The sequence below is a fragment of the Ovis aries genome, chromosome 22 (genome assembly GCF_016772045.2).
Source record: "Ovis aries strain OAR_USU_Benz2616 breed Rambouillet chromosome 22, ARS-UI_Ramb_v3.0, whole genome shotgun sequence".
Lineage (NCBI taxonomy): Eukaryota > Metazoa > Chordata > Mammalia > Artiodactyla > Bovidae > Ovis > Ovis aries.
In genome coordinates this window covers 11516018-11542096 of record NC_056075.1, presented here as the reverse complement: position 1 = coordinate 11542096, position 26079 = coordinate 11516018, and positions in this window count along the sequence as shown.

Here is a 26079-nt window from a genome sequence, read left to right as displayed (position 1 = left end):
AAAAGAGGGTAGCAGAGGATGAGATGGTTAGGTAGCATCACCAACTCAATGGACATGAACTTGAGTGCACCCTGGGAGACAGTGAAAGACAGGGAAACCTGGCATGCTACAGTTCATGGGGTCACAAAAAGTCGGACAAAACTTAGCGAATGGACAACAAAGCATATGGTTTAAAAATCAGCTAATAAGATAAATATTGAAAAAACACTTCTTTTTTGGAATGGTGGACTTCCCTGGTGGCTCAGATGGTAAAGAATCTGTGTGCAATGTGAGAGACCTGGGCTCGATCCCTGGCTATGGAAGATCCCTTGGAGGAGGGAATGGCAACTCATTCCAGTATTCTTGCCTGAAGAATCCCATGGACCGGGGAGCCTGGCAGGCTATAGGCAGGTAGCAAAGAATCAGACATAACTGAGCAACTAACACACCCAGCACTTTGAAATGGTACTGACCCAGTATTCACCTGGGCTACGCTTAGAAATAATCCAGTCTAGTCGTTCTTGTCCTCTCTTTGTTCAGGGACCCTTTTGAGAATCGAGTAGAGAAGCTGAACAGAGGAGATCAGTGAATGACTTCAAAAGGTGCATGGGCCTAGGGGCTCTGTGGAATCTATTTTCAAAAATCTATAATTCAGATCTGATTAAGAAAAATCTACGGCTTATAAAAGATACGCAATTTAATGTCAAACAAGTAGTTAAAATGGAAGAGCAAGGTTAGCCTAATTCCCAGAACCTATTTATTTCCTTTTCAGCCACATTGTCTCTCTGAGAAGGAACAAAGACATTATCTCTCATAATTCTCTTATTTTTCTCCTCAAGTTTTACTCAAATATAGAAATACAGTAGAATAGTTAGTGAAGGGGGAAAAGGGTATTTAATAACTGATTTCCACTTCTTGGAGATTTACAGAGAACCTCAACATATTAAAGGTTCTGAGGAGTCCTGCTGCAAGTTAAGACTTAGACTGAAATCCCTGAATGTCATTTCTACTATATTCTATCAGTCAAGCAAATTACTAAGCCCAGCCTACATCAAAGAAGAGGGGAATTAGAACCTACCTCTGAGAAAGGATCAGTGAGAACCTGTAACATTTTATTTTACATCTAACACTTGTCATATTGTGCTAAAACTGCCTGTTTACTTGACCCTCCATCCTATTATACTATCATCTCTTTGGGGATATTACTCTTCGGGCGTGCCTTGATCATCACTGTATTTCAATAGGAGTTATATAATTGTTAAATAAATTTTACATAAAGAAAAGAGATAGAGCAGTTGATATTACAAGAAGGAGAACAGATGATGCTGGGTAAAGCCAGCATCAGATCAAAGGACATGAACAAGGTGGAGGAATTTATCTTAGGAAAGAGGAGAAACATCTCCACTGACACACAAAAGAGAAGGGAAAGACTATGTAAGGTTGAGATAGGCTTGTGATCAGAAACGGGGACAATGGAGAATTACGTAGCTTGAGGGGATCTGTGTAAAATATGGAAGGAAAGTAGAGCTACATTCTAGCTGTAAATGTCCTAATTTCTTCAGGGACTTATTCATTATTGATACATGCCAACTATATATGTATGCTGTAGAAGTGTGCTACAGGCTACTGATTTCTGCTAATAGAAAAATGAGCATATTGATTTCAAAGCATTTTGAAGGACTCCTCAATCTTGATTATAGAAATTTAAAAAAAATTACCCTGGTTATTTAAATATACATTATTTAGAAACAAAGTGAATTTGGGGAAAAGTCTTAACGTATCCTGCTACTGCCTGCCCTTGACTCTGACATGTTACTTTCTGACATGTCACAAAGATATTTGTGGTTGAGAGTAGCTTCAGAAAGAACATAGGGAGTGGGATGAGATGAATTTAATTAATAACCAACTACACATTGTAAGCAAAATATACACACTAATTTCCTCCTCTTAGAGTTCAGCGCCAGGAAAATCTTTCCATCCTCTAATGAATTTCACTTTTTCTTTAACTTGTTAATTCAGTAGTGTTTCTTTCTTTTTCAACCACCAGTCCTAACAGTGCCTAGCATATGATTATAATAATTATCTCATCCTGAGTATCTAATACATCTATATTTCTCTTTTTACTTTGACTTTTATTATTTAAAAAAAATATTTTTATTGTCTTGCTTGTTTGAATTAAGTAGGGAAGTTATTTCAAAGTTGCATTGGAGAAAGCCAGGGTATACATTAATTTTTAAAGAAATACTGAGCACGAGTAGGAAAATGAGCTAGCCATGAAGATAGTGCATCTTTCAGGCCTGAAGCAATGCTTATCTTAATACAACTCCACCAAGCTGAACATACAAGAAAAATGGATGACAACAGGACACACAAATAGTTGCTAATAGGTCATGTAAGAAGCTAATTCATGGAGCTCTCAGGCAGTAAAATGAAGAAATGCTTCTGGAATGCTAGAAAACACTTAATACAATTCAAAAGAGCTATCTCGTGCATTATACCATATCTTAATACAAGTTTTGGCCTGATCCTTTAGAATTCATAAGACACTTCCCCATTCAGTTATAAATTGAGTAGATTGCTCAAGGCTAAGGCTGCAGACTAACTGTAAACATAGAGATGCAATTATACATAATTCATGGATTTATTTATTTATACCACAATAATTTATTTATTGACTATAAGTTAATAGTAGTTAAAGAGATTGGGTACAATGCTGGAAACAAGGAATTTATCAGGAGAGAAAAGGACATGATCTTGACTTGATGAAGTTTAGGAACTAAAGGAACTAGATATTTGGTAGGAGGGATGGTACAGGAAATGGGCTAAATGGTGGCCCCAAAGATCAGTAGCTTCAGTCGTGTCCAACTATTTGTGACCCCCATAGGCTATAGCTCACCAGGTTCCTTTGTCCATGGGATTCACCAGGCAAGAATACTGAACTGGGTTTCCATGCTTTCCTCCAGGGGATCTTCCTGACCCAGGAATCTAAACCATGTCTCCTGTGTCTCCTTCATTGCAGACAGATTCTTTATCCACTGAACCACCTTGGAAGCCCTTGCAAAGGCATGTCCACATCCTAATCCCTAGAACCTGTGGATATTACATTTTATGGCAAAAGAAGTGATTAAGTTGAAGATATAGAAAGAAGAAACTTATCCTGAATAAGCTGAGTCAACCCTACGTGTAATGACATGTATCCTTAACAAAGAAAGGCAGAGGGAGATTAGACAGACACACAGAGAAGGAGATGTGAGGATGGAGGCAGAGACTGCAGAGATGCAGCCATAAGCCAAGAAATACAAAAGAATGCATGCAACTACCAGGAACTAGAAGGGACAAAGGTTAGAGTCTCTCACAAAGCCTCCAGAGAGTGCAACCCTACCAAACTTTTGATTTTCTGACTTCTGGCTTCCAGAAATGGGAAAGATTAAATTTCTCTTGTTTTTTGGCCACCAAATAGTGGCAACTAGTTATGGCAGCCCCAGGAATCTAACATAGCATAACACTATATAATCACAGCATTTGATGTGTCAGAAATGAAAAGTACAGAATTCTATGGGCATAAGATAGAAACCTACTTCTCACTGAGTGTAGTAGTGTGGGGAACATGAGGACAATAGAATTATAGAATTGCTGCATGGAGTTTTGAGCTATTAATCATACTGCTAAACATTGGCACACACTAGTATGCATGCCAGAGAAGGCAATGGCACCCCACTCCAGTACTCTTGCCTGGAAAATCCCATGGGCAGAGGAGCCTGGTAGGCTGCAGTCCATGGGGTCGCGAAGAGTCGGACACGACTGAACGACTTCACTTTCACTTTTCACTTTCATGCACTGGAGAAGGAAATACTGCTAAACATTGGCACACACTAGTATGCATGCCGGAGAAGGCAATGGCAACCCACTCCAGTGTTCTTGCCTGGAGAATCCCAGAGACGGTGGAGCCTGGTGGGCTGCGGTCTATGGGGTCGCACAGAGTCGAACACGACTGAAGTGACTTAGCAGCTTAGCAGCAGTATGCATGCATTCTCAGAAAACACTCTACCAAGCTCATGTCCCAAAACATAAAATTATAGGTACATGTAGATAGATTGGCAGATTTAAAACTGTTATATGACCATATACACAAATAAACTCAAAATGGGTAAAAATCCCCAATATAAGGTTGGATACTATAAAACTCTTAGAGGAAAACATAGGCAGAACACTCTCTGACATAAATCACAGAAATATCTATTTTCATCCACTTCCGAGAGTAGTGGAAATAAAAACGAAAACAAACAAATGGGACCTAATTTAACTTAAAAGCTTTTGCACAGCAAAGTAAACCATAAACAAAACGGAAGATAACCCTCAGAATGGGAGAAAACATTTACAAATGAAGTGACCGACAAGGGATAAATCTCCAAGATATACAAACAGCTCATGCAGCTCAATATGAAAAAAAAAACAAACAACTCAGTCAAAAAATCAGCAGATCTAAGCAGACATTTCTCCAAAGAAGACATACAGATAACTAAAAAGCGTGCCCAAAAAATGCTCAACATCACTCATTATTAGAGAAATGCAAATCAAAACTATAATGAGGTATCACCTTGTACCAGTCAGAATGGCTGTAATCAAAAAGCCTACAAATAATAAATGCTGGAGGGGATATGGAGAAAAGGGAACCCTCCTGTACCATGAATGGAAATGTAAACTGGTACAGTCATTATGCAGAACAGTATGGAGGTTCCTTAAAGAACTAAACATAGAACAACCATATGGTCCAGCAGTCCCACTCCTGGGCATATATCCAGAGAAAACCATAATCCTAAAGGACATAGGCACCCCAAGGTTCATTGCAGCACTGTTTACAATAGCCAAGACATGGAAGCACCCTAAATGTCTGTCATCAGAGGAGCAAATAAAGAAGATGTGGTACATATAACGGAATATTACTCAGCCATTAAAAAGAATGAAATAATGTCATTTGCAGCAACAAGGACAGACCCAGAGATTATCATATTAAGTGAAGTAAATCAGGCAAATATATGCTATCACTAACATGTGAAATCTAATTCTGAAAAAAAGATACAAATGAACTTATTTACAAAACAGAAGCAGACTTATAGATGTCAAAACAAACTTATGATTATGAAAGGGGAAATATGGGGGGAGGGGAGGGAAGTGATAAATCAGGAGCTTTGGATGAATACATGTTCATTACTATATATAACATAGATAACCAGTAAGGACCTGCTGTATAGCACAGGGGATACTACCCAATATTTTGTGATAATCTATATGAAAAAGAATCTTAAAAAAGAAATGAGGACATGTATGACTGAATCACTTTGCTGTACACCTGAAACTAACACCACATTGTAAACCAACCTTGTTCCATCCTGCATTCATTTGCAACTTGAAACCTCTGGGAATTTTTCCCACTTTGCTGCTGTCTTAAATCCTCAACCTTGGGTTCTGTTCAGAGAACACTCTTCACTTTGGGGTGGAAGTAACTTTGGGGTAAATTTTTTGTTTCATTTCTGTATCTTATTGGTTACCCTGCTTGTCCCCTTTCACTTTCTGTTACTTCTGCCACTCCAGACTTGATTCACATAATTCCCCATTACCTGGTGGTATTGGTGATATTAATGGATTTTTTTTAAAAGCCATTCTGTTAAAAAAAAAATGGAGAAAAAGGAAACAAAGCTATAAATAAGCGTTAAATGTTCTGAGCATGTAGACATTATGTAACTGATGAAAAAAAAAGGGAGAGATTAAGAAAGGCAATAAGTATAAAATAGAATAAAGCCTCTGACTGCCACTGGTTATTCAGTTCAGTTCAGTTCAGTCACTCAGTCGTGTCCGACTCTTTGCGACCCCATGAATTACAGCACGCTAGGGCTCCCTGTCCATCACCAACTCCCAGAGTTCGCTCAAACTCATGTGCATCAAGTCGATGATGCCATCCGATCATCTCATTCTCTGTCGTCCCCTTCTCCTCCTGCCCACAATCGCTCCCAGCATCAGGGTCTTTTCCAATGAGTCAACTCTTCACATGAGGTGGCCAAAGTATTGGAGTTTCAGCCTAAGCATCAGTCCTTCCAATGAACACGTAGGACTGGTCTCCTTTAGGATGGACTGGTTGGATCTCCTTGCAGTCCAAGGGACTCTCAAGAGTCTTCTCCAACACCACAGTACAAAAGCATCAATTCTTTGGCCCTCACCTTTCTTTATAGTGCAACTCTCACATCCATACATGACCACTGGAAAAACCATAGCCTTGACTAGATGGACCTTTGTTGGCAAAGTAATGTCTCTGCTTTTTAATATGCTGTCTATGAGGAGACTAAAACAATATCATTTGAAACTGAAAAATTAGTAACAGATGTATACCTCAAATTACAAAGATAAAACCCTGAACAATAGATCAGTGGGCAAAGGAGAGGTAGAAGAGAAGTTAATTTATAACTCATATCAGAATGGCTCATATTAAGAAACCAAGAGACACTATCTAAATATCTAAAGAGATAACTAAAGGTATTATGTAATAAAAGTATTTGTTAGTGATAATCACTAGAACAGAAATGAACACCTTCCTAAATACCATGAAATAAACAAAAGTATTCCATCTACTGAAAAACTTTGTTTGGTATGAATAACATATAGTATGAATTTATGTAATGTATGAAATATAAAGCAATATGACAAACCAGGACACATTTATTTACACATAAATAGATTTCAACTCCCTATAAAGAAAAAGTATTTTTAAATAGGTTTAAAAAATTCAATTCCATACTATATAAAGAAATATACTAACAAAATAATTAAGAAATGTTAAGAATAAAAGATCTTTTACTATTAAAAGTATATAAAAGGAAGCAGACACATACTGGTAAGCAAGACTTTATCACCTCTCTTAGAGTTAAACAGACCATGTAAATAAAAAAATACTAAGGCTATAGAAGGTCCAAATCCAAATATTAGAAGCAATACTTTCAAGTACACAATGAACATATAGAGAAATTGAGGACATACAAATCCACAAAGAAAAACCTCAGGAAATTAAAAATAGTAACAAAAACAGTATCATGTTCTGAATATAACACAATGAAACTATTAGATAATAATAGACTTTAAAACCAAAAACATTAAACGGTTTTTCCACTGGACTACATAAATAAACAATGTTTCTTAAACAAAGCTTGGGACAAAAAAGGAAGATATAAAACATGTTTCTAGAATTCCTAGAAAACAATAGTGAAAACAAAACTTACCAGAATATGTGGGATATAGCTTTTAAAAAGTGCTCAGAGGAGAATTCTTAGCATTAAATAAAATTAAAATAGAAGAGCTATGCTGTGCTATGTAGCTTCAGTCATCCAACTCTGTTCGACCCTATGGACTTCAGCATTCTCGGCTCCTCTGTGCATGGGGATTCACCAGGTAAGAATACTAGAGTTGCCATTTCATACCAACCCAGGGATTGAACATGTGTTTCTTAGAAGAGCTGAATGAATGATTCAAAAAGCTAGATATAGAGCTGCAGATTAATAAAAGACATCAGAAAGAAGTGATTAATATAAAAGAATCTAATAATCTAGAAAATAAAAATAACAACCAATAAATAAGCATTGCAGGAAATTTAAATATATATATACAAAACACTAGCTAGCCTAATTTTTTTAAAGGTAAACAATATTCAAAATGAGAAGTAGCTAAAAGAAACTAATGATACATATGACTTTTAAATCATAAGTGAAACCCAGTAAATGGAGAACTTACAAACAGACCAATTTCCATTTTAAAAATCAGGAGTGTTAAAAAAAAAAAAAAAAACTTCTCTACCAAAAAAAAACAAAAACAAAAAAAAAAAAACAAGAAAACAGGTCTGAATAGTTTCACAGGGAAATTTGTGAAATTTTAAAATAAGCTAATTTTCAAGGTAGGCCCCTTGAAAGATTAAGATGGCACTTAATGAATATTGACATTCAAAAACTTAATAAAACACTATCAAAGAGAATCTATAATTTCAATAAAAATAATACATCTTCACAACCAAATAGGATTCATTCAAGAATGCAAAGAAGTTTAACATTAACAAATCCATTAATATAACTGATGATATTAATAGAATGAAAGAGAACATATTATTATTTCCACAGGCGATGAAAAAGCCCTGTGTCTTTATGGTGAAACTTTGCCAAATTAGAATCCTATGGGTGGGCTTCCCAGGTGGTGCTAGTGGTAAAGAACCTGTCTGCCAATGCAGGAGATGTAAGAGATGTGGGTTCAGTCCCTGGGTCAGGAAGATCCCCTGGAGGAAGGCATGGCAACCCACTCCAGTATTCTTGCCTGGACAATCCCATGGACAAACCCTGGAGGGCTGCAGTCCATAGGGTTGCCGAGAGCTGGACACAGCTGAAGTGACTGAGCACCCGCACACGCATTCTATGGGTAGACCTTACAGAATTTGGATGAGGAGAGAGCACTCTACAGCTGTAACTAGGATGAGAAGTGACTTCAGAATTAGAAATCTGCTGACACTTGAGAAATTAACAAGCGAAACGTTCCTAAAAGTTCTAGGTACCAAGTCATATATGTCAGCACATATAAGGAAAAATGAGCAAATATATTCTGAAAGGTAGCTGAATCTCAATATAGTACTGTCCCTTGAGATAGCAACACAACCCAAGCTAAGGTTAATTCAAGGCAGACATTCACAAGCAGAGAATTAAAACCACATAAACTTTAGCGTGAGACTAACCCTTATGGAGGTAGTGTCTATGGAGCTTAGGGATCATGGAAAGAGCCCTGGAATGAGAGCAGAAACCTGGCTTCCATTCCTGCCTCTGCCACACTGATGAGCTGTGTGATCTTGAGCTGGTCACTTCCTCTCTCTGGGCTTCAGGCTCTCCATTTGTGAGGAAATTTCTTAGTTCTCTTTACCTCTTAAATTCTATATATCCAAATCTAAACTTAAAGGGAACTAGGAAGCTCTGTAAGAAAAAGAATGATCACGATGAAAGGAAAGGAGAGAAGGAAATCCATTTAATTTAAACAATGAAGTGGCCCCTTACCCCGCCAAGTTCTTTAGCCTGGAATTTCAAAGCAAAGGATGATACTGTGCCCCAATAGTATTTTTCCATTTCCAAAATCATGCTAGCCAAGGAGGAGCCTAACTCTAAGTATGATGATCTTCTCCCACAGACTTCCGAGTTAAGCCCTGGGTACAGCTGGTTCCCCAGGGCTTCTCAAACTTTCCATCTAAGGTACTCATAGAATTTGACAAGAAAGAAAGCTCACCCCTAGGGAACCAAGGAGATGGGGCCAGGACACTGACAAGAAAATTAAATGACTTCAAAGTCTCCCGATTCATCATAAACCCTGAAACACTATTTAAATTCCATTTCATAATATTTGAATGTCTGTCTTAATTGTAAGTCAAGTTTTTAATTGCCAGACCAAAAAATGCTCTTCTTCATTTATCTTTGGTTCCCCCACTGCAGCACATTCCATGGAACACTTCCCAGTGCGCCCCAGTGTGAGAACTGAGACCAACTGAGAAATAAGACCAAGCCATTCGCAGGCCAAGAGGAATCCCATTGGGACCTAGAGAATAGAAGAAGAGGTGCTCAGAGGCAAAACTGTACCTGAGTCTTCTCCTCTGCAAAATTTGAGAATGTGTTCACAGCTTCATGACTGAGACTGCTGCGATGGTCAGTAAAACCTCCCAAGCTTGTGATTACATAGTCTGTGCCCTCATAAGCAAATTTTGAGGTGCTAACAATCTGATTAGGGGCAAGATCCTCTGGAGAAGGAAATGGCAACCTGCTCCAGTATTCTTGCCTGGGAAATCCCATGGACAGAGAAGCCTGGTGGGCTCCAATCCATAGGGTCGCAAAGAGTCGGACATGACTAAATGACTGAGCACACACACAGGGTTTGAAGGAAATCATAATTCTAAGAGATGAAAACATAAGTCCTGTGACCTTCCCTGCCCTCTTGAGTTGTATCTCCCTCTTCAAATATAGAGTCCAACTTAGAAATCTTCCTGCTAGAAGGATGATGGGCACTTAAATATTTGGGGTCCTTCTGACTGACTGTGTTCCTCCAATGACCAAATGAAGAAAAGCTTCCTTCCAGCCAGCGCAGAATACTTCATCAGGAGGGCCATGCCTGGCTAACTGTAAACAACCTTTGGTTAGCTATGAGTTTCACTTTCTTGTCTGTACATTGAAGAGTTTGGAAAAATCCTAACAACTCTTCCCTAAATGGTCACATTCGTGCTATAGGGATTTCACCTTCAACCTCTACCTAACCCTACCCACAAGTCTGCACAAAACATACTTGCTTCAGGTAACAGAGGTGGGTCCATGGCCCAAGTTAGGCCAGTCACAGTACCCCAATACTTGATCACAGTAAGCAGTCCAACAGAATATCTGACCAATTCCAGAGTCCTTCCTCAGAGGTTTTTTTTAAGCAGAAGGGGAGAGAGGGATACTCTATTTCTTCACTGGTTTCCAAGTTGTTAAAATACGGCCCTGGAAGTTGCCAGAAGCCAGGATCCATGTTGCAAGGGTAAAATCATGGAATGATAGAAGAAAATGAGGCCAACAAGTAGACAAGAGAGAGAATAAGAGATATAACTGGTGGTTTTCAAGACTCAACTTTATTTCTTAATGTAAACAATTTCTACAGTACTTTTCATCCCACAAGCTGCTCATATTGTTGGAAAAATTAATCACATGCACACAGTTCTTCAACCTAGCCACATGGAAATAGGGGCCTTAGCCGATATCTTTGACAACTATAGTTGCAAAAATCCTCAATAAAATATTAGCAAACCAAATCAAACTATACACTAAAACGATCATACACTATGAGCAAGTTGAATTCACTCCAGAGTCCTAAGGATCATTCAATATATGGATGTCAATCAGAGTAGTACACCACAATAACAAAAGATGAAAACAACATAATCATCCTGACAGTCACACAAAAAAGAGCTTTTGACAAAATTCAACATCTGTTCATGATAAAAACTCTCACCAAAGTAGATATAGAGGGAACATATCTCAACATAGTAAAAGCCATTTACAACAAACCTACAGCCAACCTAGTACTCAATGGCAAAAGCTGGAGCCTTCCTGCTAAATTCAGTAACAAGCCAAGGACACCCACTCTTACCACTTACTATCTGGAAGTCCTAGCCTGATCAGCAGAGAAGGCAATGGCACCCCACTCCAGTACTCTTGCCTGGAAAAGTCCATGGATGGAGGAGCCTGGTAGGCTGCAGTCCATGGGGCCGCTAAGAGTCGGGCACGACTGAGCAAATTCACTTTCACTTTTCACTTTCATGCATTGAAAGAAATGGCAACCCACTCCAGTGTTCTTGCCTGGAGAATCCCAGGGATGAGGGAGGCTGGTGGGCTGCCATCTATGGGGTTGCACAGAGTCGGACACAACTGAAGTGACTTAGCAGCAGCAGCAGCAGCAGCCAGATCAGACAGGAAAACAAAAGATATCCAAATAGAAGGGAAGAGATAACACTGTCTTTATTTGCAGATGACATTATGCACTATATAGAGAACTCTAAAGACTCCACAGACAAAAACTATTAGAACTGAAATGAATTCAGCAAGGTTGCTAGACACAAAAGTAATACCCAGAAATCGGTTGCACTTCTTTACAGCGACAATGAAATATCAGAAAGAGAAAGTTAAGCAATTTCATTTAAAACTGCATCAAAAAAAGAATAAAGTATCTAGGAATAAACTTTAGCAAGTTGGTGAAAGACCTATATGCTGAAAACTATAAAATATAGGGCAGGTATTATGTAGCACCTGCCCAACTCCAGTACTACATCTGTTTCTTACAGGACAGAACAAGGTCTCTCTCTAGCAGCACAAGAGGGGTGCATGCAAGCCAATACCAAGATACAGTGATGCAAGATGCTCCTGGTAAAAGGCAACATATGTTCTTTGCCCAATACCTCATTCCTTCCAACAAATCCCCTTTTGGCCTTAAGTCGATTTAACTGGGTTTCTGTTACTTACAACCAAGAGAATCCTGACAGACATGTTTATTCTCCTTTAGTGATTTCACTGCTTCTAGAACTCTAAGGAACCAAGAGTAGGTTCTCTCTACTCTTCACTAGAAGGAGCATTTCACTATGTGCTTCCTAGGTATAAAGGGAGAGATTAATAAAGATTAATCAGCATAACTACTATTTGTTGATAAATTACCACATCTTGACCTTTATGCTAAGAGCTTTCATGCATTAGCACCTGTAAATCCCTACAGCTCTATCTAGTAAGTAAAATGATAACTTATATTTTACAGATATGGAACCTCTTAGAGCCTCACTTTCCTTAACTTAATCAAGATCTCATTGCTCATAAATAGTAGTACAGAATTAGAACATAAATCTTTGTCAATTCAGATCCTTGGTGTTCAGCTACTTATGCTTCCCTGGTGGCTCAGATGGTAAAGAATTCGCCTGCAATGCAGAACTGGTTATGATCCCTGGGTTGGGAAAATCCCCTGGAGAAGGGAACAGCTAGCCACTCCAGTATTCTGGCCTGAAGAATTTCGTGGAAAGAGAAACCTGGCAGGCTACAGTCCATGGGGTTGCAAAGAGTCAACACAACCAAGCAACTTTCACTTCACTTTGCGGTACTCAAAGCACCTGTGTAAACTGGACAAAATGCTCCCATCATCCTACTGGGAATTTTAAACTGAGAATATGAAGAAGTTGAATGGTTTTCTGTAAACAATGCGGCAACCCTCAGGAACGCCAACTCAGTGGGTGGGGATGGCACTTAGGTGCTTAAGCACTTTAACTTCTACCAGGAAAAAAAAAAAGTCTCTTACCTTGCCCATAGATGGTCCCAAGTTTTTACAAGGTTGATACAAATTCAGGTAAAATAGAAAATTCAGACAGCCATTATTTGCAGGCCATATTCTGTCCTCATTTAGAGGAACTATTAAAATTAAATAGTAAAATTCTGAGATATCATTATTTTATTCAAAGTCAGTTTTTTGCCATCCACTTTAAGAAAGAGGAATCTCAGAAGAGTGTAGAAACATCTGGTTAAGTGTTTTTTTCTGGAGAGTAGTCAGAGTGGTTTTACGCCAAAGAGATAGCTTTGCTCTGAGGTCAGTGTTCTGAAAGAACTCTCATGATTTTCTGTGTTTTACGGTCTGCATTCTAAAACCAAGTTAAATCAACAGAATAAGATAAAATCTAAGCATGTGCCCATATACTCAGGATGTAGATACCTGAATTCATATATAACAGACATTATGCTACAGTATCACTTTACCATCTTTGCTACAGCCAATAACTCAACAACTTTATGCCAGCTGAGGGGACAATAAGTGGCACATTTCAGTGTATTTTACACTGTGTTAGTGCATCTCTTCACTTAGCTAACGCTCCTGACCTACCTCCTGAACCTGAATTTATAGGTAGCCTCTTTATCCAAGAGCACAGAGCAGCTCCTGTGGTTCCATAACATTTTGTAGCCTCAAATTTAAATCAGTCACAGGCACAGGATTTTCTGAATTTGAAAACTAATCCAGTTAACTTTTTCAGTGTTAACAGCTACTTTCTCCTTTCTGAGAAATAAGCTGTTTAATTAGAATCTCTTTTTACCTCTTTCCTAATACTCAATTCTACTTAATTGTCTAAAATTGGTTCTCCCATTAATCTATAAACCACAAGAGAGTACAAATCAAGACTACCTTGTTCATAGAATCTAGCACAGTGCCTGGTACACAGTAGATGCTTTATAAAAATTTGATGCAGTTTTTACCAGTACATGATCCCAAAAAAATGCCATGGGGATTTCCCTGGCAGTCCAGTGGTTAAGACTTTGCCTTCCAATGCAGGAGGTGCAGGTTCGATGTCTGGCTGGGGAGCTAGGATCCCATGGACCTCTCAACCAAAAAGTCAATATATAAAATTGAAATGATATTGTAACAAATTCAATCAAGTCTTTGTAACAATTTCAATAAAAATGAAAAAAAAATCTCAATCCCATAACAAAAAAATCTTTTTAAAAAATGCCATGCTGGATATCACATTAGTGGTTCACTCAAAAATGCATCTGCAATGACTATTCTCTCAACAACCATTTGTTTAGCACTTATCAAAAACTAGCTGCCTTGCAGGGGGAAACAAAGATAACTTAGATCATCACTTCCCTCAAGCTGCTTACAAGTGTAGGAGTAATGAGACAACCAGATCTCTAATCCAAGATGAATAATGTAGATGCTGTGAAAGAAGTGCAAAACAAGAGTTACAGAAATTTGAAAGAGGGAGATATTAAATCTTAATATTGGAATCCAGAAAGGAAAAGGTGCCTTTCAGATACAATAGGGAGGATGGCTAGAAACTGGAAGAAGATAGGAAAAGAGGAAGAAACAAACCAGAGAGGACAGCAGAAACCAAGCCACAGAAGCCAGAAAGTGCAACAATCTTTGGGGGAAGGTCTAGTTTGCAGAAAATTTGGGTTGTATGTTGAAAGCAGTAGTAATAGGGTTATCAGAGCTACCTGTGAAGTTCTTGCATGTCAGGGCAAGGAGTGAGGAGCTGAGACTTACTTCACATGCACACAACATCATACATGACAATGGCCTGTAGGAGATTGAAGTCATCCTCAAAGTTCTATTATCCCTAGATGGCCTTGATTTCCCTTCAGTTACTATTATTCCCTTCGGTAATAATATTTTTCCCTCAAGTCAAATGCCTCTACTCTCTACACCACTCCCAGCAGTAGCTTCTGTTTTCAGACTCATCAAACGTTCTCAAATAAGGACGCTTCACATGAACTGTAAAAGGATTCCCTGTCTTTTCTTGAATTTTTATGTTAATAGTTTTCTTGGAGACAGAGAAAGAGTTCACTGTGGGTCAGGCACAGAGCTGCAAGCCTTCTTAATACAATATTAACCAGGGAATTTTGCAGAAGATAACACCTGTGGCCAACAACTTGTTATATAAGTGAATACTGAAACACTCTGGTCAATAATGTTTGGGTAATAAAAGACATAGTAATATGTCTCTGGTCAATAAGTTGTTTAGGGGGTTTTTTAAGTTGTTGTGTGTGTGTGTGTGTGTGTGTTTTTTTTTTACTTTACAATATTGTATTGGTTTTGCCATACTTCAACATGAATCCGCCACAGGTGTACACGTGTTTTCAATCCTGAACCCACCTCCCACCTCCCTCCCCAAAACATCCCTCTGGGTCATCCCAGTGCACCAGCCCCAAGCATCATGTATCCTGCATTGAACCTAGACTAGTGATTCATTTCTTATATGATATTATACATGTTTCAATGCCATTCTTCCAAATCATCCCACCCTCTCCCTCTCCCTCTCCCTCTCCCACAGAATCCAAAAGACTGTTCTATACATCTGTGTCTCTTTTGCTGTCTTGCATACAGGTTTATCATTACCATCTTTCTAAATTCCATATATATGCATTAATATACCATATTGGTATTTTTCTGGCTTACTTCACTCTGTATAATCGGCTCCAGTTTCATCCACCTCATTAGAACTGATTCAAGTGTATTTTTTTTAATGGCTGAGTAATACTCCATTGTGTATATGTACCACTGCTTTCTTATCCTTTCATCTGATGGACATCTAGGTTGCTTCCATGTCCTGGCTATTATAAACAGTGCTGTGATGAACATTGGGGTACACGTGTCTCTTTCAATTCTAGTTTCCTTGGTGTGTATGCCGAGCAGTGGGATTGCTGGGTCATAAGGCAGTTCTGAAGAGGAACTAAAAAGCCTCTTGATGAAAGTGAAAGAGGAGAGTGAAAAAGTTGGCTTAAAGCTCAACATTCAGAAAATGAAGATCATGGCATCCGGTCCCATCACTTCATGGGAAATAGATGGGGAAACAGTAGAAGCAGTGTCAGACTTTATTTTTTGGGGCTACAAAATCACTGCAGATGGTGATTGCAGCCATGAAATTAAAAGACGCTTACTCCTTGGAAGAAAAGTTATGACCAACCTAGATAGCATATTCAAAAGCAGAGACACTACTTTGCCGACTAAGGTCCATCTAGTCAAGTCTATGGTTTTTCCTGTGGTCATGTATGGATGTGAGAGTTGGACTGTGAAGAAGGATGAGCACCGAAGAATTGATGCTTTTGAACTGTGGTGTTGGAGATGACTCTTGAGAGTCCCTTGGACTGCAAGGAGATCCAACCAGTCCATTCTGAAGGAGATCAATCCTGGGATTTCTATGGAAGGAATGATGTTAAACCTGAAACTCCAGTACTTTGGCCACCTCATGTGAAGAGTTGACTCAGTGGAAAAGACTATGATGCTGGGAGGGATTGGGGGCAGGAAGAGAAGGGGAAGACAGAGGATGAGATGGCTGGATGGCATCATGGATTCGATGGACATGAGTCTGAGTGAACTCCGGGAATTGGTGATAGACAGGGAGGCCTGGCGTGCTGCAATTCCTGGGGTCTCAAAGAGGCGGACACGACTGAGCGACTGAACTGAATTGAACTGAACTAAAGGCAGTTCTATTTACAGTTTTTTAAGGAATCTCCACACTGTTCTCCATAGTGGCTGTACTAGTTTGCATTCCCACCAACAGTGTAAGAGGGTTCCCTTTTCTCCACACCCTCTCCAGCATTTATTGCTTGTAGACTTTTGGATCGCAGCCATTCTGACTGGTGTGAAATGGTACCTCATTGTGGTTTTGATTTGCATTTCTCTGATAATGAGTGATGTTGAGCATCTTTTCATGTGTTTGTTAGCCATCTGTATGTCTTCTTTGGAGAAATGTCTATTTAGTTCTTTGGCCCATTTTTTGATTGGGTCGTTTATTTTTCTGGAATTGAGCTGCATACGTTGCTTGTATATTTTTGAGTCAGTTGCTTCATTTGCTATTATTTTCTCCCATTCAGAAGGCTGTCTTTTCACCTTGCTTATAGTTTCCTTTGTTGTGCAGAAGCTTTTAATTTTAACTAGGTCCCATTTGTTTATTTTTGCTTTTATTTCCAGTATTCTGGGAGGTGGGTCATAGAGGATCCTGCTGTGATTCATGTCAGAGAGTGTTTTGCCTATGTTCTCCTCTAGGCGTTTTATAGTTTCTGGTCTTACGTTTGAGTTTATTTTTGTGTATGGTGTTAGAAAGTGATCTACTTTCATTCTTTTAAAAGTGGTTGACCAGTTTTCCCAGCACCACTTGTTAAAGAGATTGTCTTTAATCCGTTGTATATTCTTGCCTCCTTTGTCGAAGATAAGGTGTCCATAGGTGTGTGGATTTATCTCTGGGCTTTCTATTTTGTTCCATTGATCTGTATTTCTGTCTCTGTGCCAGTACCATACTGTCTTGATGATTTTGGCTTTGTAGTAGAGCCTGAAGTCAGGCAGGTTGATGCCTCCAGTTCCATTCTTCTTTCTCAAGATTGCTTTGGCTATTCTAGGTTTTTTGTATTTCCATACAAATCTTGAAATTATTTGTTCTAGCTCTGTGAAAAATACTGATGGTAGCTTGATAGGGATTGCATTGAATCTGTAGATGGCTTTGGGTAGTATACTCATTTTTCACTATATTGATTCTTCTGATCCATGAACATGGTATATTCGTCTATCTATTAGTGTCCTCTTTGATTTCTTTCACCAGTGTTTTATAGTTTTCTATATATAAGTCTTTAGTTTCTTTAGGTAGATATATTCCTAAGTATTTTATTCTTTTCGTTGCAATGGTGAATGGAATTGTTTCCTTAGTGTCTTTTTCTGTTTTCTCATTATTAGTGTATAGGAATGCAAGGGATTTCTGTGTGTCGATTTTATATCCTGCAACTTTACTATACTCATTGATGAGCTCTAGTAATTTTCTGGTGGAGTCTTTAGGGTTTTCTATGCAGAACACCATGTCATCTGCAAACAGTGAGAGTTTTACTTCTTCTTTTCCAATTTGGATTCCTTTTATTTCTTTTTCTTCTCTGATTGCTGTGGCCAAAACTTCCAGAACTATGTTGAATAGTAGCGGTGAAACTGGGCACCCTTGTCTTGTTCCTAACTTTAGGGGAAATGCTTTCAGTTTTTCACCACGGAGGATAATGTTTGCTTTGTGTCTCTCATATATAGCTTTTATTATGTTGAGGCATGTTCCTTCTATTCCTACTTTCCGGAGAGTTTTTATCATAAATAGATGTTGAATTTTGTCAAAGGCTTTCTCTGCATCTATTGAGATAATCATATGGCTTTTATTTTTCAATTTGTTAATGTGGTGAATTACATTGATTGATTTGCAGATATTGAAGAATCCTTGCATCCCTGGAATAAAGCCCACTTGGTCATGGTGTATGATCTTTCTAGTGTTGTTGGATTCTGATTGCTAGAATTTTGTTAAGGATTTTTGCATCTATGTTCATCAGTGATATTGGCCTGTAGTTTTCTTTTTTGTGGCATCTTTGTCAGGTTTTGGTATTAGGGTGATGGTGGCCTCATAGAATGAGTTTGGAAGTTTACCTTCCTCTGCAATTTTCTGGAAGAGTTTGAGTAGGATAGGTGTTAGCTCTTCTCTAAATTTTTGGTAGAATTCAGTTGTGAAGCCGTCTGGACCTGGGCTTTTGTTTGCTGGAAGATTTCTGATTACAGTTTCAATTTCCGTGCTTGTGATGGGTCTGTTAAGATTTTCTATTTCTTCCTGGTTCAGTTTTGGAAAGTTGTACTTTTCTAAGAATTTGTCTATTTCTTCCACGTTGTCCATTTTATTGGCATATAATTGCTGATAGTAGTCTCTTATGATCCTTTGTATTTCTGTATTGTCTGTTGTGATCTCTCCATTTTCATTTCTAATTTTATTGATTTGATTTTTCTCCCTTTGTTTCTCGATGAGTCTGGCTAATGGTTTGTCAATTTTATTTATCCTTCCAAAGAACCAGCTTTTGGCTTTGTTGAGTTTTGCTATGGTCTCTTTTGTTTCTTTTGCATTTATTTCTGCCCTGATTTTTAAGATTTCTTTCCTTCTACTAACTCTGGGGTTCTCCAGTTCTTCCTTTTCTAGTTGCTTTAGGTGTAGAGTTAGGTTATTTATTTGACTTTTTTCTTGTTTCTTGAGGTATGCCTGTATTGCTATGAACTTTCCCCTTAACACTGCTTTTACAGTGTCCCATAGGTTTTGGGTTGTTATGTTTTCATTTTCATTCATTTCTATGCATATTTTGATTTCTTTTTTGATTTCTTCTGTGATTTGTTGGTTATTCAGAAGCGTGTTGTTCAGCCTCCATATGTTGGAATTTTTAATAGTTTTTCTCCTGTAATTGAGATCTACTCTTACTCCATTATGGTCAGAAAAGATACTTGGAATGATTTCAATTTTTTTTAACTTACCAAGGCTAGATTTATGGCCCAGGTTGTGATCTATCCTGGAAAAGGTTCCATGTGCACTTGAGAAAAGGTGAAATTCATTGTTTTGGGGTGAAATGTCCTATAGATATCAACTAGGTCTAACTGGTCTATTGTATCATTTAAAGTTTGTGTTTCTTTGTTAATTTTCTGTTTAGTTGATCTATCCATAGGTGTGAGTGGGGTATTAATGTCTCCCACTATTGTTGTGTTACTGTTAATTTCCCCTTTCATACTTGTTAGCATTTGTCTTACATATTGTGGAGCTCCTATGTTGGGTCCATATGTATTTATGATTGTTATATCTTCTTCTTGGATTGATCATTTGATCATTATGTAGTGTCTTTCTTTGTCTCTTTTCACAGCCTTTGTTTTAAAGTCTATTTTATCTGATATGAGTATTTTTATTCCTGCTTTCTTTTGGTCTCTATTTGCATGGAATATCTTTTCCAGCCCTTCACTTTCAATCTGTATGTGTCCCTTGTTTTGAAGTGGGTCTCTTATAGACAACATATATAGGGGTCTTGTTTTTGTATCCATTCAGCCAGTCTTTGTCTTTTGGTTGGGGCATTCAGCCCATTTATGTTTAAGGTAATTATTGATAAGTATGATCCCACTGCCATTTACTTTATTGTTTGGGGTTCGGGTTTATACATCCTTTTTGTGTTTCCTGTCTAGAAAGTATCCTTTAGCATTTGTTGGAGAGCTGGTTTGGTGGTGCTGAATTCTCTCAGCTTTTGCTTGTTTGTAAAGCTTTGATTTCTCCTTCATATTTGAATGAGATCCTTGCTGGTACAGTAATCTGGGCTGTAGGTTATTGTCTTTCATCACTTTAAGTATGTCTTGCCATTCCCTCCTGGCCTGAAGAGTTTCTATTGAAAGATCAGCTGTTATCCTTATGGGAATCCCCTTGTGTGTTATTTGTTGTTTTTCCCTTGCTGCTTTTAATATTTGTTCTTTGTGTTTGATCTTTGTTAATTTGATTAATATGTGTCTTGGGGTGTTTTGCCTTGGGTTTATCCTGTTTGGAACTCTCTGGGTTTCTTGGAATTGGGTGATTATTTCCTTCCCCATTTTAGGGAAGTTTTCAACTATTATCTCCTCAAGTATTTTCTCATGGTCTTTCTTTTTGTCTTCTTCTTCTGGGACTCCTATATTTCGAATATTGGAGTGTTTCATCTTGTCCTGGAGGCCTCTGAGATTGTCGTCATTTCTTTTAATTCGTTTTTCTTTTTTCCTCTCTGATTCACTTATTACTACTATTCTATCTTCTACTACACTAATCCTATCTTCTGCCTCCATTATTCTACTATTTGTTGCCTCCAGAGTGTTTTTGGTCTCATTTATTGCATTATTCATTATATATTGACTCTTTTTTATTTCTTCTAGGTCCTTGTTAAACCTTTCTTGCATCCTCTCAATCCTTATCTTCAGGCTATTTATCTGTGATTCCATTTTTATTTCAAGATTTTGTATCATTTTCACTATCATTATTCAGAATTCTTTATCAGGTAGATTCCCTATCTCTTCCTCTTTTGTTTGGTCTGGTGGGCATTTCTCCTGTTCCTTTACCTGTTGGGTATTCCTCTGTCTCTTCATCTTGTTTATATTGCTCCATTTGGGGTGGCCTTTCTGTATTCTGGCAATTTGTGGAGTTCTCTTTATTGTGGAGTTTCCTCACTGTGGGTGGCGTTGTATCAGTAGCTTGTCAAGGTTTATTGGTTAGGGAAGCTTGTGTCGGTGTTCTGGTGGGTGGAGCTGGATTTCTTCTCTCTGGAGTGCAATGAAGTGTCCAGTAATGAGTTATGAGATGTCAGTGATTTGGGGGTAACTTTGGGCAGCCTGTATATTGAAGCTCAGGGCTGTGTTCCTATGTTGCTGGAGAATTTGTGTGGTATGTCTTGCTCTGAAACTTGTTGGCCCTTGGGTGATGCTTGGTTTCAGTGTGGGTATGGAGGTGTTTGATGAGCTCCTATCAATTAATGTTCCCTGGAGTCAGGAGTTCTCTGATGTTCTCAGGATTTGGGCTTAAGCCTCCTGCTTCTGGTTTTCAGTTTTATTCTTACAGTAGTCTCAAGATTTCTCCATCTATACAGCACCATTAATAAAACATCTAGGTTAAAGATGAAAAGTTTCTCCACAGTAAGGGACACCCAAAGAGGTTCACAGAGTTACATGCAGAAGAGAAGAGGGAGGAGGGAGTTAGATGTGACCCGAATGAGATGAGGTGGAATCAAAAGAGGAGAGAGCAAGCTAGCCAGTAATCATTTCCTTATGTGCGCTCCACAGTCTGGACTGCTCAGAGATCTTCATGGCGTTATACAGAGAAAAGAAGAGGGAAGAAGGAGACAGAGGTGGCCGGGAAGATAAAAGGGGGGAATGAAAAGGAGAGAGACAGATCCAGCCAGTAATCAGTTCCCTAAGTGTTCTCCACCGTCTGGAACACACAGAGATTCACAGAGTTGTGTAGAGAAGAGAGGGGGTAGGGAGGAGACAGTGGTGACCTGGTGGAGAAAAAGGAGAGTCCAAAGGAGGAGAGAGCAGTGAAGCCAGTAATCTTGCTCCCATGTAAAATGGGTACTGAAGATTGGGTTTTTAAAGGTACAAAATTGATAACAAATGCCAAAAAGCAAAGATTAAAAATCTAGAGTAGAGGTTGGATTTTCAAAAAGACAATATTAAAGAAAAGAAGAAGCAAAACACAAAGTCACAAAAATTATTAAAATATATATATATATGAAGTTTGCTTTAAAAATAGGGTCTTTTTTTTGAACAGTAATAGGTTATAAAAATGAAAATTAAAGGAGTAATAGAAGACTTTAAAATTTTAAAAAGTTTAATAGCCTAGAGACAAGGATTGAGAAGATGCAAGAAAGGTTTAACAAGGACCTAGAAGAAATAAAAAGAGTCAAAATATAATGAATAACACAATAAATGAGATCAGAAACACTCTGGAGGCAACAAATAGCAGAATAACAGAGGCAGAAGATAGGATTAGTGAAATAGAAGATAGAATGGTAGAAATAAATGAATCAGAGAGGAAACAAGAAAAACGAATTAAAAGAAACGAGGACAATCTCAGAGACCTCCAGGACAATATGAAACGCTCCAACATTCGAATTATAGGAGTCCCAGAAGAAGAAGACAGAAAGAAAGATCATGAGAAAATCCTTGAGGAGATAGTTGAAAACTTCCTAAAATGGGGAAGGAAATAATCACCCAAGTCCAAGAAACACAGAGAGTCCCAAATAGGATAAACCCAAGGCGAAACACCCCAAGACACATATTAATCAAATTAACAAAGATCAAACACAAAGAACAAATATTAAAAGCAGCAAGGGAAAAACAACAAATAACACACAAGGGGATTCCCATAAGGATAACAGCTGATCTGTCAATAGAAACTCTCCAGGCCAGGAGGGAATGGCAAGACATACTTAAAGTGATGAAAGACAATAACCTACAGCCCAGATTACTGTACCCAGCAAGGATCTCATTCAAACACGAAGGAGAAATCAAAGCTTTACAGACAAGCAAAGCTGAGAGAATTCAGCACCACCAAACCAGCTCTCCAACAAATTCTAAAGGATATCCTCTAGACAGGAAACACGAAAGGGTGTATAAACCCGAACCCAAAACAATAAAGTAAATGGCAACGGGATCATACTTATCAATAATTACCTTAAACGTAAATGGGTTGAACGCCCCAACCAAAAGACAAAGACTGGCCGAATGGATACAAAAACAAGACCCTCTATATGCTGCTTACAAGAGACCCACCTCAAAACAAGGGACACATACAGACTGAAAGTGAAGGGCTGGAAAAGATATACCACGCGAATAGAGACCAAAAGAAAGCAGGAGTGGCAATACTCATATCCGATAAAATAGACTTTAAAACAAAGGCTGTGAAAAGAGACAAAGAAGGCCACTACATAATGATCAAAGGAACAATCCAAGAAGAAGATATAACAATTATAAATATATATGCACCCAATATAGGAGCACCACAATATGTAAGACAAATGCTAACAAGTATGAAAGGGAAATCAACAATAACACAATAATAGTGGGAGACTTTAATACCCCACTCACACCTATGGACAGATCAACTAAACAGAAAATTAACAAAGAAACGCAAACTTTAAATGATACATTGGATCAGTTAGACCTAATTGATATCTATAGGACATTTCACCCCAAAACAACGAATTTCACCTTTTTTCAAGTGCTCATGGAACCTTCTCCAGGATAGATCACATCCTGGGCCATAAATCTAAACTTGATAAATTCAAAAAATCGAAATCATTCCAAGCATCTTTTCTGACCATAATGCATTAAGATTAGATCCAATTACAGAAGAAAAACTATTAAAAATTCCAACATATGGAGGTTGAACAACACACTTCTGAATAACCAACAAATCACAGAAGAAATCAAAAAAGAAATCAAAATATGCATAGAAACTAATGAAAATGAAAACACAACAACCCAAAACCTGTGGGACACTATAAAAGCAGTGCTAAGAGGAAAGTTCATAGCAATACAGGCATACCTCAAGAAACAAGAAAAAGTCAAATAAATAACCTAACTCTACAACTAAAGCAACTAGAAAAGGAAGAGTTGGAGAACCCCAGAGTGAGTAGAAGGAAAGAAATCTTAAAAATTAGGGCAGAAATAAATGCAAAAGAAACAAAAGAGACCATAGCAAAAATCAACAAAGCCAAAAGCTGGTTCTTTGAAAGGATAAATAAAATTGACAAACCATTAGCCAGACTCATCAAGAAGCAAAGAGAAAAATCAAATCAATAAAATTAGAAATGAAAATGGAGAGATCACAACAGAGACTACTATCAGCAGTTGTATGCCAATAAAATGGACAACGTGGAAGAAATGGACAAATTCTTAGAAAAGTACAATTTTCCAAAACTGAACCAGGAAGAAATCGAAAATCTTAACAGACCCATCACAAGCACGGAAATTGATACTGTAATCAGAAATCTTCCAGCAAACAAAAGCCCAGGTCCAGACGGCTTCACAACTGAATTCTACCAAAAATTTTGAGAAGAGCTAACACCTATCCTACTCAAACTCTTCCAGAAATTGCAGAGGAAGGTAAACTTCCAAACTCATTCTATGAGGCCACCATCACCCTAATACCAAAACCTGACAAAGATGTCACAAAAAAGAAAACTACAGGCCAATATCTCTGATGAACATAGATGCAAAAATCCTCAACAAAATTCTAGCAATCAGAATCCAACAACACATTAAAAAGATCATACACCATGACCAAGTGGGCTTTATCCCAGGGATGCAAGGATTCTTCAATATCCGCAAATCAATCAATGTAATTCACCACATTAACAAATTGAAAAATAAAACCATATGATTATCTCAATAGATGCAGAGAAGGCCTTTGACAAAATTCAACATCCATTTATGATAAAAACTCTCCAGAAAGCAGGAATAGAAGGAACATACCTCAACATAATAAAAGCTATCTATGACAAACCCACAGCAAACATTATCCTCAATGGTGAAAAATTGAAAGCATTTCCCTAAAGTCAGGAACAAGACAAGGGTGTCCACTTTCACCGCTACTATTCAACATAGTTCTGGAAGTTTTGGCCACAGCAATCAGAGCAGAAAAAGAAATAAAAGGAATCCAAATTGGAAAAGAAGAAGTAAACTCACTGTTTGCAGATGACATGATCCTCTACATGGAAAACCCTAAAGACTCCACCAGAAAATTACTAGAGATCATCAATGAATATAGTAAAGTTGCAGGATATAAAATCAACACACAGAAATCCCTTGCATTCCTATACACGAATAATGAGAAAGTAGAAAAGAAATTAAGGAAACAATTCCATTCACCATTGCAACAAAAAGAATAAAATACTTAGGAATATATCTACCTAAAGAAACTAAAGACCTATATATAGAAAACTATAAAACACTGATGAAAGAAATCAAAGAGGACACTAATAGATGGAGAAATATACCATGTTCATGGATTGGAAGAATCAATATAGTGAAAATGAGTATACTACCCAAAGCAATTTACAAATTCAATGCAATCCCTATCAAGCTACCAGCCACATTTTTCACAGAACTAGAACAAATAATTTCAAGATTTGTATGGAAATACAAAAACCTCGAATAGCCAAAGCAATCTTGAGAAAGAAGAATGGAACTGGAGGAATCAACTTGCCTGACTTCAGGCTCTACTACAAAGCCACAGTCATCAAGACAGTATGGTACTGGCACAAAGACAGACATATAGATCAATGGAACAAAATAGAAAGCCCAGAGATAAATCCACACATATGGACACCTTATCTTTGACAAAGGAGGCAAGAATATACAATGGAGTAAAGACAATCTCTTTAACAAGTGGTGCTGGAAAACTGCTCAACCACTTGTAAAAGAATGAAACTAGATCACTTTCAACACCGTACACAAAAATAAACTCAAAATGGATTAAAGATCTAAATGTAAGATCAGAAACTATAAAACTCCTAGAGGAGAACATAGGCAAAACACTCTCAGACATAAATCACAGCAGGATCCTCTATGATCCACCTCCCAGAATGCTGGAAATAAAAGCAAAAATAAACAAATGGGATCTAATTAAAATTAAAAGCTTCTGCACAACAAAGGAAAATATAAGCAAGGTGAAAAGACAGCCTTCTGAATGGGAGAAAATAATAG